This window comes from Schistocerca serialis, chromosome 6 (genome assembly GCF_023864345.2).
Source record: "Schistocerca serialis cubense isolate TAMUIC-IGC-003099 chromosome 6, iqSchSeri2.2, whole genome shotgun sequence".
Classification (NCBI taxonomy): domain Eukaryota; kingdom Metazoa; phylum Arthropoda; class Insecta; order Orthoptera; family Acrididae; genus Schistocerca; species Schistocerca serialis.
In genome coordinates, this window is record NC_064643.1 from 469,383,482 (window position 1) to 469,398,228 (window position 14,747).

Here is a 14,747-nt window from a genome sequence, read left to right on the forward strand (position 1 = left end):
ATCGCGCACTCATCTCCCACACGTCTACACACAGCGCGCCAACCCCTTCAAACGTCGCCGGCGCCAATGTTCAGGGACCGGAGGAAACTACAGCCGCGGCCGCAGTCGTGGGCGCGCGCGTACGCCAGAGTGCACCCCCCCCCCCCCCTCCTCGGGGCCATGGAGGGCGTCCGGGGATGACTGGAGTGGTAGGAATTCGGATGTTATCAATACGTCCAGCACGAACACTTATAATTTTGAATCTACCCTCACGTAACACACACACGTCCGCATCTCTCGCGCTAACCCAGCTGATCACTTCGTTAAGCATTCATCGGGTAGAAAAATATCTTTTCTGATCTGACACGTCCTGAATCACAGGACTAGAATATTAAACTCATTTTTGGCTCATTTGGAGTGCTAAGATCTACCATTGTCACAGGACACCTCCTCACTTTTGGAATCTCCCTTAACATAACAGCAGAGAGAAGTTGTAAATATAAGGTTTATACTAGTATCACTTTATGAATTCGGTAATACGTTTGATTTTATTACGATGGCCGTCTCTCCCTGCGTAGGAGAGAGATTCAAATATCGTTAACAGATATCGTCGCAACGAAAAGAAAACGTCAAATCAAGAATCACATCCGTGGTGCCACAGCCATCACCGCCACTTTGCCAGGTGGTATTTCACTCTGTCAAATTCATGGGCTAATTAACTAAATTGATCATGAGAGTCACTTTGCACAGCGAGTAATTTTTTAGCCGGTTTACACTCACCAAGTAGTTCAAATGGGAATCCCTGGAGGGAAGACGATCTTTTCGAGGAACACTACTGAGAACCGACACTTCTGTTGAAACACGTCCAAGCAGCGTATGACACAGCTCTTCCACCGCTATACATTTTGTTTTTTCCACCATGACTTCGAGTTCGAGACCTGTGTCAGGTTCTAAACTGACATTAACACGTTTTGATCCATTGGCTCTGACTGAAAGCTGGACAATGCACGGCGTAAATTATGCTGCTGCTTCCAAAAAACGTACACAGGATGCTTTTATGTAAAAGACAGTCACAACATATGGAAACTGGAAAAGTTTTGTGGCGTTGTGGAGCGTTACCAAACAGCTTGAGAGCTGGCAATACTCTCTTAGGATTTAAAGGTTGGCTACAGCGCGCATACACAAGCTCTGGAATCTAAGATATTGTTGTCGCGCTTCGCAGCGCGCGGATTAATTAGTGGCAGTTTGGAAGCCAGTGTAGGAGCACGCGTGCTGTCGTGCGCACGTGTGTTGGGCCAGGGGTCGTCGCCGAGCTGCCGTACTGCCGTGTCCGCCAGCAGCGACACAGGATTTGGTATTGAGCTGATATTTTTTATAATTTGCTGCGCGCTTATTAATTTAAAGAAAAAGGTTTGTGTATGTGCGTAGCAGCAGACGGTAATTTTGATAATGATAGGAATTGAATTCCTAAGGGAAACCATTGTTAGGCGAATAGATTAAGAATTGATTTTTGTCATTGATTCCTTTTCTAATCGTCAGGGAATTGTTTCACTACGCATTTAATTGAGAAGTATTTCAGTCTGTCTCAAGAGTTTGATTAATTTGTAATATTGCTTTAATGACACTGTAGGCAGGTTTACATACGAAGCGATTGTTCAAAGAGCTTCTAGTGTTTTGTTGAATGAATGAGAAAGAATCTCTTTCAGAATAAAGTTTTAGAAAAAAGGAATTACTTGTTTGGGTTATCATTTATCGAGTTTAGATTTGACCAAACCCTTTCTCTTGAATTATATGTAGTTGTATTAAGCAGCAGCCGCAGCAACAGCAGGAGCCGCCATACAGAACATGCATTGCACTCAGCATGAATAGTACGTTTTTTTATGTTTTTGTTAAATAATGGAATGCAGAAGATCAAGCAATGGCAGCAGAAAGACCAAGTAAGTTATTTGTTGCGCACAGGACCAATTAAAAAAAATAAAGTTTAGGCGATCTCTGTAAAAGTAAAGTTAACAAGAGTACAAGCACGAGATTTTCAGTAGAAAACACGAGATAAGAAGATAGAGCTACCGACTTTCAAGCTGTCCGAAGGTGAGTGACAGCTTCTACATTTAAACTCATCTTTCACAGTGACAGGATAGCAGATGGCTCTATGTTCCGTTTTGATTCATTACTCATGTTGCAGTCATGTACCCGATCACTGTTTCGGTGCTGGCCATCCCTGGAACGTGTTGCCCCTCAGCCAAGACTCTTTCTCCATCTCAAAAAAGAGACGTCAGTCGATCATTGTATGGTAATCAATAGCTTACCACAGGACGGATGGGAAGGAAAAGACATCGTCGACGTACTGTAATAAGCGCGACAGTCGATATTGCGATCAATTTTAGCAATTTTGCCAGGTTTTTCTGTAATTTCAATGCCGACCAATGACATGGCAGCCTGCTGCCCAATTTATATTTCATCACTAAAACTGCCCCTGCTCTACTTCGCGAATACTACTGCGAATGTAGATAGATGACAGTGCAGTACGTCCAGTCATTTTTAATTCTCGAACATATAAACCAAAGTATACCAGACAGCGATCTATATATTTCTAGCACTTCGATCATAGTGCGTAACTTACGATTGCGACTGCCCGACTTTCCCTATGTGGATGGGAGTCACTGGGCATTCTCGCATTCTTAGGACAAAGTTTGATTGAAAGATCTCCTCTCGTTGTCTTTTACCAAACCTCTCTGGAACACTTTCATCGATTTAATCTGCAGCTGACGAGAAGTAGACCGCTACATCCCACGTCTCGTGAAGTTGCAGAGCGAGCCAAGTCCATAACTGCTGTCCCACACCAATCCTACTCTCGGCACCTATCCAAGCGCACAAGATTTCTCCAGATGCGTGCTTTTCGAGGAGGTTAGCAGTGGAAAAAGAAACTTGTGGTTTTACGCCTAATGGAACTTCAGATGGATGGAGTTTGAAGCATTTTACGTAAATCAACTGAGCTGTCGACTGTGAAGTATTGTTCTAATGTCTGGGGTCAGTACCAAGAAGGCATTGGTAAGAGGTAACATAAACATATTCCTAAGGCTACACGGTTCTGCACATAAAACACGCTATAGCGCTAGAGCCATGCGGCTTCCAACCTATAAGTCGTGCGGAATGCAGCACTGCTTATATTATGGTCTAAGAAATATATCCCCAGTGCATGACATACATTCTCCATGTAAGTTTCTCTACGATAAACTATGGTGACAAAGTGTAAAGTGATAAAACTGCTACCTTGCACACCAAAGAAGACATCGATTCTTTGTAGCACAAACACTACATGGATTTCCAGAGCGGTATGACACCTCCTGTTTACGAAGTTCATGCCCGATTACGGTTCGGAAATTATGATATGTTCAGAACAGCCCTATGATTGTCGACGGCGGATAATTCATACGAAGAAACAGTGACATCTTAGTAGAAAATAAACACTATAATCAGTAGCCAGGGAAGATGTAACAACTTACCTCAGTTTACCACCGACCTGGTAACCTCCCTGTTGCACACAGAAGTCATGGTCCGATGTTTGGTTATATTGCTCACGTGCGGGATAATACTACTGTTTCGCCTTGACGTAACGTCTCTAGAATGCCTCCTATCTCCACTATTAAGATGTGTATATGTAGCATCACTCTCCTCCTGCAGAACACACAAATGGCTCTGAGCACTATGCCACTTAACTTCTGAGGTCATCAGTCGCCTAGAACTTAGAACTAATTAAACCTAACTAACCTAAGGACACCACACACATCCATGCTCGAGGCAGGATTCGAACCTACGACCGTAGCGGTCGCTCGGTTCCAGACTGTAGTGCCTAGAACCGCACGACCACTTCGGCCGGCCAGAACACACATATTTATTGATTTTGCTCAGTGCTCTTTTCATGGTATTTGTCACTAACTTTAAGTATTCTCCGTTAATTTCCATCACTTTACTAGGTGTTTGCGATTTTACGTATTTCAAGTTATTTCCCTCAATTATTACTTATCTCACATAAATTTTTCGTGGTTATACCAGATTTTCCCCGAATTTTACCCATTTTATGTCATCTTCCACATTTTTTCCACAGTTTTTGTGCGTGTATGTTCATTTTGCTGACATACCCATGTGCTGATTAATCTTCTACGAGAATATCTGCATGTCTTATACACCACCCTACTAAAAAATCCTTAGACTTTCCCTCTCCCCGATGATATCTTGCATGCCTTTAGGATAGGACGAACACGAAAAGTATAACAGTCGTTTCGTATCTATATGAAACTGAAGACTTGATTTACGTCCCAGATGTGGCAGAGAAATGGCCAACTTTGCATACAACTTCGTTGGTCTAGAGGAGGGTACCGAAACAGTTTCTCCATCGATGTAGATGTTTCATCAGACATGAATTGGAAGTCCTCTGATGACTGTGGTTAGGAGAGGTTTGCTGTTAATGACCACATGCAGATAGTGCTCTAAGTCGCACACAGAACACGCACTTGTATACGAGCCGATCGCAGGTTCTACCACACAACTCCGAGAGAACAACGGAAGAAATGGTGAAATGCGTGATAAATGACCTGCAGCAACATCTCCCTCTCTTGCTCTCAATTGATCGCTCCATCTTCTTCCTGTTGTTCTTTAACGCAGATCCATGAAAGTTTAGTAGCAGATGGTTCTCTTTTTTCCAGGAAAGCATCAAAGACAGCTTACAACTCGCATATATCGCTATTACCTCAACAGGCGTACAGTAGAATGTTGCCGTACAGCAACTGTTTGTTAGCTGACAACGCAAGGTTGTGGTTGACGGAGAGTACAGAGAAGCACAATGTAAATACTATTTGTTATGGTCTAAAACACCTAAACAGTACTTCACAGGCTCAAACACGCGATCCATTCTATACTGCAGTCACCCTAGCCGGTAATACAAAGCTCTTTAGCAAAGGACACTTTATAAAAATTTACAAGGCGCTTGCCGACAGCTTTTGGGTCACTCCTGGGCTTGTGATCCGACATAAACAAATTTATTATCTACATTTGGCGAGTATCGACGTTAAACATTCTACTTCAATCGTCTTATCGCTGCTGAGGACGTCGTTATCAGGAGAAAGAAAACTGTTGTGCTACGGATCGGAGCGTGGAATGTCAGATCCCTTAATCGGGCAAGTAGGTTAGAAAATTTAAATAGGGAAATGGATAGGTTAAATTTAGATATAGTTGGAATTAGTGAAGTTCCGTGGCAGGAGGAACAAGACATTTGGTCAGGTGAATACAGGGTTATAAATACAAAATCAAATAAGGGTAATGCAGGAGTAGGTTTAATAATGAATAAAAAAATAGGAGTGCGGGTAAGCTACTACAAACAGCATAGTGAACCCAGTATTGTGGCCAAGATGGACACGTAGCCCACGCCTACTACAGTAATACAAGTTTATTGCCGACTAGCTCTGCAGATGATGAAGAAATTGAAGAAATGTATGATGAGATAAAAGAAATTATTCAGGTAGTGAAGGGAGACGAAAATTTAATAGTCATGGGTGACTGGAATTCGACAGTAGGAAAAGGGAGAGAAGGAAATGTAGTAAGTGAATATGAATTGGGGATAACAAATGAAAGAGGGAGCCGCCTGGTAGAATTTTGCACAGAGCATAACTCAATCATTGCTAACACATGGTTCAAGAATCATGAAAGAAGGTTGTATAAATGGAAGAACCCTGGAGACATTAGAAGGTTTCAGATAGATTATATAATGGTAAGACAGAGATTTAGGAACCAGGTTTTAAATTGTAAGACATTTCCAGGGGCAGATGTGGACTCTGACCACAATCTATTGGTTATGAACTGTAGATTAAAACTGAAGAAACTGCAAAAAGGTGGGATTTTAAGGAGATGGGACCTGGATAAACTGAAAGAACCAGAGGTTGTACAGAGTTTCAGGGAGAGCATAAGGGAACAATTGACAGGAATGGGGGAAAGAAATACAGTAGAAGAAGAATGAGTACCTTTGAGGAATGAAACAGTGAAGGCAGCAGAGGATCAAGTAGGTAAAACGACGGGGGCTAGTAGAAATCCTTGGGTAACAGAAGAGATACTGAATTTAATTGATGAAAGGAGAAAATACAAAAATGCAGTAAGTGGAGCAGGCAAAAAGGAATACAAACGTCTCAAAAATGAGATCGACAGGAAGTGCAAAATGGCTAATCAGGGATGGCTAGAGGACAAATGTAAGGATGTAGAGGCTTATCTCACTAGGGGTAAGATAGATACTGCCTACAGCAAAATTAAAGAGACCTTTGCAGAAAAGAGAACCACTTGCATGAATATCAAGAGCTCAGATGGAAACCCAGTTCTAAGCAAAGAAGGGAAAGCAGAAAGGTGGAAGGAGTTTATAGAGGGTCTATACAGGGGCGATGTTCCTGAGGACAATATTATGGAAATGGAAGAGGATGTAGATGAAAATGAAATGGGAGATATGATACTGCGTGAAGAGTTTGACAGAGCACTGAAAGACCTGAGTCGAAACAAGGCCCCGGGAGTAGACAACATTCCATTAGAACTATTGGTGGCCTTGGGAGAGCCAGTCATGACAAAACTCTACCATCTGGTGAGCAAGATGTATGATACAGGCGAAATACCCTCAGACTTAAAGAAGAATATAATAATTCCAATCCCAAAGAAAGCAGGTGTTGACAGATGTGAAAATTACCGAACTATCAGTTTAATAAGTCACAGCTGCAAAATACTAACGTGAATTCTTTACAGACGAATGGAAAAACTGGTAGAAGCGGACCTCGGGGAAGATCAGTTTGGATTCCGTAGAAATGTTGGAACACGTGAGGCATTACTAACCTTACGACTTACCTTAGAAGAAAGATTAAGAAAAGGCAAACCTACGTTTCTAGCATTTGTAGACTTAGAGAAAGCTTTTGACAATGTTAACTGGAATACTCTCTTTCAAATTCTGAAGGTGGCAGGGGTAAAATACAGGGAGCGAAAGGCTATTTACAATTTGTACAGAAACCAGATGGCAGTTATAAGAGTCGAGGGACATGAAAGGGAAGCAGTGGTTGGGAATGGAGTAAGACAGGGTTGTAGCCTCTCCCCGATGCTATTCAATTTGTATGTTGAGCAAGCAGTAAAGGAAACAAAAGAAAAGTTCGGAGTAGGTATTAAAATCCATGGAGAAGAAATAATAACTTTGAGGTTCGCCGATGACATTGTAATTCTGTCAGAGACAGCAAACGACTTGGAAGAGCAGTTGAACGGGATGGACAATGTCTTGAAAGGAGGGCATAAGATGAACATCAACAAAAGCAAAACGAGGATAATGGAATGTAGTCGAATTAAGTCGGGTGATGCTGAGGGAATTAGATTAGGAAATTACACACTTAAAGTAGTGAAGGGGTTTTGCTATTTGGGGAGCAAAGTAACTGATGATGGTCGAAGTAGAGGGGACATAAAATGTAGACTGGCAATGGCAAGGAAAGCGTTTCTGAAGAAGAGAAATTTGTTAACATCGAGTATAGATTTAAATGTCAGGAAGTCGTTTCTGAAAGTATTTGTATGGAGTGTATCCATGTATGGAAGTGAAACATGGATGATAAATAGTTTGGACAAGAAGAGAATAGAAGCTTTCGAAATGTGGTGCTACAGAAGAATGCTGAAGTTAGATGCGTAGATCACATAACTAATGAGGTGGTATTGAATAGAATTGGGGAGAAGAGGAGTTTGTGGCACAACGTGACCAGAAGAAGGGATCGGTTGGTAGGACATGTTCTGAGGCATCAAGGGATCACCAATTTAGTACTGCAGGGCAGCGTCGAGGGGACAAATCGTAGAGGGTGGACCAAGAGATGAATACACTAAGCAGATTCAGAAGGATGTAGGCTGCAGTAGGTATTGGGAGATGAAGAAGCTTGCACAGGATAGAGTAGCATGGGGAGCTGCATCAAACCAGTCTCAGGACTGAAGACCACAACAACAACAACCGCTGCTGACGAAAAATGACTGTTTCCCTGGTTCCAGGTGCTTCCATGTCAACATTTTCTCGTATTCCTCTTGCTGTCGTATACTCATTCCCAAGTATTAGAATTATCCTGCACCCAGCAGAAGACATGCAATTACTCCCTGAATTTCCCCACATTTCAGCGTATTTTCCCTCAATTTATACATATTTTCCGTAATTTTTCGTAATTTTATCGATTTCATGTCACTTCTACCCACGCGACCATGACCTCACTTCTCTTTCCGCATTCTAAAATTGCTTGTAAATGTGGTACAGTTGCCAAAACGTAGCGCAAATGTACAATTTTCTGGTCGGACGGCGTAGTACAGCACTGTATTCGAATATCAACCAGCCGCATACTCTACAGTTGCAGTGTGCTTGCTCTAGTTTCTGTATGTGTGTGTCAGTGCATATGTCGCTGTCAGCTGTCAAACCACGCACAGGCACCTGCCTGGGTCCTGCAAGCGGCGGCATCTCATTCATACTTCATTCCTGAGAAATTCCTATCCGAATACGTGTTCACCTCGACTCCTGTGATAAAGCGATCGGGCTGGAGCGAAGACATATTTACAGAGCGCAAACGCTAGAATCTCGTTCGCGTACACTTGCTCCCGACGCCGGCCGTCAGCTGTCAAAGCATACACTGACGTCCATTTAGGGCCGCGCGAAGTGAGGCATCCCCAGCTCGGGTCCCGTGCACTCCATCACAGTCCCCGAGCTGGCTTCGTCGAACACCGGTGAAAGCTGCATGCCTCTATACCGTCACGGTTATGCTGACGTCATAGCGCTCCAAAGCGCGTCCACACAAGTCTCATATTCGAGGCATCCCCAGGCGCCATTTGTCTTTATCATTGAAGGCAGAATAGCACAGAGCGTGTTGACGCACACGTACTACCGGGTGTACCCGCCCCCAGCGTGACTGACACCTCGCCATCTAAAACATTTTCAATATTACTCTTATGTCACTTGTTGTTGTTGTGGTCTTCAGTCCTGAGACTGGTTTGATGCAGCTCTCCATGCTACTCTATCCTGTGCAAGCTTCTTCATCTCCCAGTACCTACTGCAACCTACATCCTTCTGAATCTGCTTAGTGTATTCACCTCTTGGTCTCCCTCTACGATTTTTACCCTCCACGCTGCCGTCCAATACTAAATTGGTGATCCCTTGATGCCTCAGAACATATCCTACCAACCGATCCCTTCTTCTGGTCAAGTTGTGCCACAAACTTCTCTTCTCCCCAATCCTATTCAATACTTCCTCATTAGTTATGTGATCTACCCATCTAACTTCAGCATTCTTCTGTAGCGCCACATTTCGAAAGCTTCTATTCTCTTCTTGTCCAAACTATTTATCGTCCATGTTTCAATTCCATACATGGCTACACTCCATACAAATACTTTCAGAAACGACTTCCTGACACTTAAATCTATACTCGATGTTAACAAATTTCTCTTCTTCAGAAACGCTTTCCTTGCCATTGCCAGTCTACATTTTATATCCTCTCTACTTCGACCATCATCAGTTATTTTGGTCCCCAAATAGCAAAACTCCTTTACCACTTTAAGTGTCTCATTTCCTAATCTAATTCCCTCAGCATCACCCGACTTAATTCGACTACATTCCATTATCCTCGTTTTGCTTTTGTTGATGTTCATCTTATATCCTCCTTTCAAGACACTTTCCATTCCGTTCAACTGCTCTTCCAAGTCGTTTGCTGTCTCTGACAGAATTACAATGTCATCGGCGAACCTCAAAGTTTTTATTTCTTCTCCATGGATTTTAATACCTACTCCGAATTTTTCTTTTGTTTCCTTTACTGCTTGCTCAATATACAGATTGAACAACATCGGGGAGAGGCTACAACCCTGTCTTACTCCATTCCCAACCACTGCTTCCCTTTCATGTCCCTCGACTTCTATAAATGCCATCTGGTTTCTGTACAAATTGTAAATAGCCTTTCGCTCCCTGTAATTTACCCCTGCCACCTTTAGAATTTGAAAGAGAGTGTTCCAGTCAACATTGTCAAAACCTTTCTCTAAGTCTACAAATGCTAGAAACGTAGGTTTGCCTATCCTTAATCTTTCTTCTAAGATAAGTCGTAAGGTCAGTATTGCCTCACGTGTTCCAGTGTTTCTACGGAATCCAAACTGATCTTCCCAGAGGTAGGCTTCTACCAGTTTTTCCATTCGTCTGTAAAGAATTCGTGTTAGTACTTTGCAGCTGTGACTTATTAAACTGATAGTTCGGTAATTTTCACATCTGTCAACACCTGCTTTCTTTGGGATTGGAATTATTATATTCTTCTTGAAGTCTGGAGGTATTTCGCCTGTTTCATACATCTTGCTCACCAGATGGTAGAGTTTTGTCAGGACTGGCTCTCCCAGGGCCGTCAGAAGTTCCGATGGAATGTTGTCTACTCCGGGGGCCTTGTTTCGACTCAGGTCATTCAGTGCTCTGTCAAACTCGTCACGCAGTATCGTATCTCCCATTTCATCTTCATCTACATCCTCTTCCATTTCCATAATATTGTCCTCAAGTACATCGCCCTTGTATAGACCCTCTATATACTCCTTCCACCTTTCTGCTTTCCCTTCTTTGCTTAGAACTGGGTTTCCATCTGAGCTCTTGATATGCATACAAGTCGTTCTCTTATGTCCAAAGGTCTCTTCAATTTTGCTGTAGGCAGTATCTATCTTACCCCTAGTGAGATAAGCCTCTACATCCTTACATTTGTCCTCTAGCCATCCCTGATTAGCCATTTTGCACTTCCTGTCGATCTCATTTTTGAGACGTTTGTATTCCTTTTTGCCTGCTTCATTTACTGCATTTTTATATTCTCTCCTTTCATCAATTAAATTCAATATTTCTTCCTTTACTCAAGGATTTCTACTAGCCTTCGTCTTTTTACCTACTTGATCCCCTGCTGCCTTCACTACTTCATCCCTCAAAGCTACCCAGTCTTCTTCTACTGTATTTCTTTCCCCCATTCCTGTCAATTGTTCCCTTGTGCTCTCCCTGAAACTCTGTACAATCTCTGGTTCTTTCAGTTTATCCAGGTCCCATCTCCTTAAAATCCCACCTTTTGCAGTTTCTTCAGTTTTGATCTACAGGTCATAACCAATAGATTGTGGTCAGAGTCCACATCTGCCCCTGGAAATGTCTTACAATTTAAAACCTGGTTCCTAAATCTCTGTCTTACCATTATATAATCTATCTGATACCTTTTAGTATCTCCAGGGTTCTTCCATGTATACAATCTTCTTTCATGATTCTTATACCAAGTGTTAGCTATGATTATGTTGTGCTCTGTGCAAAATTCTACCAGGCGGCTTCCTCTTTCATTTCTTAGCCCCAATCCATATTCACCTACTACGTTTCCTTCTCTCCCTTTTCCTACACTCGAATTCCAGTCACCCATGACTATTAAATTTTCGTCTCCCTTCACTATCTGAATAATTTCTTTTATTTCATCATACATTTCTTCAATTTCTTCGTCATCTGCAGAGCTAGTTGGCATATAAACTTGTACTACTGTAGTTGGTGTGGGCTTCGTATCTATCTTGGCCACAATAATGCGTTCACTATGCTGTTTGTAGTAGCTTACCCGCATACCTATTTTGCTATTCATTATTAAACCTACTCCTGCTTTACCCCTATTTGATTTTGTGTTTATAACCCAGTAGTCACCTGACCAGAAGTCTTGTTCCTCCTGCCACCGAACTTCACTAATTCCCACTATATCTAGCTTTAACCTATCCATTTCCCTTTTTAAATTTTCTGACCTACTTGCCCGATTAAGGGATCTGACATTCCACGCTCCGATCCGTAGAACGCCAGTTTTCTTTCTCCTGATAACGACATCCTCTTGAGTAGTCCCCGCCCGGAGATCCGAATGGGGGACTATTTTACCTCCGGAATATTTTACCCAAGAGGACGCCATCATCATTCAATCATACAGTAAAGCTGCATGCCCTCGGGAAAAATTACGGCTGTAGTTTCCCCTTGCTTTCAGCCGTTCGCAGTACCAGCACAGCAAGGCCGTTTTGGTTATTGTTACAAGGCCAGATCAGTCAATCATCCAGACTGTTGCCCTTGCAGCTACTGAAAAGGCTGCTGCCCCTCTTCAGGAACCACACGTTTGTCTGGCCTCTCAACAGATACCCCTCCGTTGTGGTTGCACCTACGGTACGGCTATCTGTATCGCTGAGGCACGCAAGCCTCCCCACCAACGGCAAGGTCCATGGTTCATGGGATGTCACTTGGCTTTGTGATATATATATATATATATCAGCCAAGTCTAGCTCTTCATAATTTTATAGTGCCCCAGAAATAGCTAACACTCGCTTTCTTGTCTTCTCAGCTTGTATGCGGGAAAATCCCTACCCTAATAGGACCTGTTTACGAAAATATCGCCGAATCCAGTCTTCCTCCTGGACATAACGTGGGAGCCTTCCTGCTCTCAACATACACAAATGTTCTCACCTCTCCTATATCCCACCACAATCAATCTAGCATTCTGATTCGCTCTTTTCGAATTTACCAGCCGAATTGCTAACTCCGCCGGCGTCAAAGCACCGTCCACCTTTTCTTTCTGGGGCTTTCTATGGTTATTTTGCACAGATTGCTAAATTGCACCGACAGTTCCCTCAATCAATATACCCCCAACCTGTTCTTTATTTGCCGGCCGGAGTGGCCGAGCGGTTCTAGGCGCTACAGTCTGGAACCGCGCGACCTCTACGGTCGCAGGTTCGAATCCTGCCTCGGGCATGGATGTGTGTCATGTCCTTAGGTTAGTTAGGTTTAAGTAATTCGAAGTTCTAGGGGACTGATGACCACAGCAGTTAAGTCCCATAGTGCTCAGAGCCAAGCCTGTTCTTTATTTCTACAGACGCCACACTCGGCGGTAATAAATTATTTTACACTGATCACCATTTTGCACCGACAGTTAAACCTGCAAAGCTGTCTACAGATCATAAAAAAAACATACTAGTCTCACAAGAATATTCGAAGCCAGGAAGATATTTACCAGTATAACTACAATTAGATATTACAATTGCTGCTACAGTCTGACACCGACAGGGAAGCACCGTCATCCTTTTCTGTCATTCTACAGACACGACATCCAGCGGTAATAAACTATTTTACACTGATCACCATATTGCACCGACAACTAAACCTCGCAAAGTTGTCAACAGAGCACCAAATACATACGAGACTCGCAAGGATATTGGACCGTGAAACCGCTCTTCATCCTGGCAATATATCACCGAGTACCGTCTCGATCTAGTAAACATGCAATTCACATCCGCCACCATACAAAATCATCCCTTTTACATCAGCAAACCGAAGTCACTCTCAGAACTGATGTGCAAAGACAGGCTCCTTTCCCCATCGATACAAACGCCCTACTGTTTCTAGCCCAGACCTGTCTGCTTGCTTGCATTTCTACACCCATCTGCAGACTCGTCGATTACAGGAACATACTTATTTTCACGATAATATTATTTCATTATCGCCGTACTTCTCGATCTCAAGCACACAGCAGTATCCTCCCGATCGCTCACGCAACATAATTCACAAGATATAGACTCGAAATTATTTCTCTGCAAAGCCGAAACTTTAGTTATGTGGAGAGTCGTCTAGACCACTGAGCAACTAGAAGCAAATAGAGTGAACTGATATTTGCACTCTGGAATACCGAAGTCGGTGATATAACAGATTCCAGATGATCAATATTGTTTACAAGTCAACTAAGGTCTTTCCCATGTCTAGAGAACAGGCAAACATGTGTCCAACACACCACAATCGACCGTCCCTCAACCAAATAAAGGCCCCAAATGTGCAGAAGCAGTCGACCAAACAATTTACATGGGAGGTAATAACGCTCCATCGCAAACGCACCATCTTCTCAAAGTTACACTTGATCACGAAAGCCGCCCAACACATACTAAATATTAGTTCGCTATTCGGCCGTCTAGAGGATGGTAAAGTTAACTCTGATACATTCCTACAGTCCAACAGGCCTCTCCATACGGAAGACTGCTACCGTTAACATGAGAACGCGAATTAATACCACCACAGACATTGCATACACAGACACATTCTAGAAAACCCCTCACAAATAGCTCTGAGCACTATGCAACTTAACTTCTGAGATCATCAGTCGCCTAGAACTTAGAACTAATGAAACTTAACTAACCTAAGAACATCACACACATCCATGCCCGAGGCAGGATTTGAACCTGCGACCGTAGCGGTCGCGCGGCTCCAGACTGTAGCGCCTAGAACCGCACGGCCACTCCGGCCGGCAAAACCCCTCACATACATAGTCTACCATTATAATTACAATTAAATGTTACGATTGTGGTCTCAACTGAACGGTATTCGGTAATGAGCGAAGTATCGGTAATACACTCTGTTGACCGCTGTAGCTCTGAAACTACCTGTATCTTCCTTACGACTAGACATATCCTTCCATTCGCTATCACTGTTCTCCAAGTCAAATCCATACGCTCCCTACAACAGCACACAGACATTTCATTTACACAAACACATATGCTTTAGAAACCTGTAATGCAGTAGCCAATAGGAGTGCAGCATTCTAGGGGTGGGGTGTGTTAGGTCATGAGTGAACACCACGCTGATAGTGGGAAAATGTGGAACTTCTCATTTGATCATTGAATATTGAAATTGTAAATTGACTTAGGTAATTGATAGATTAGATGAGTGATGTGGGTGTTACTTTAGTTAG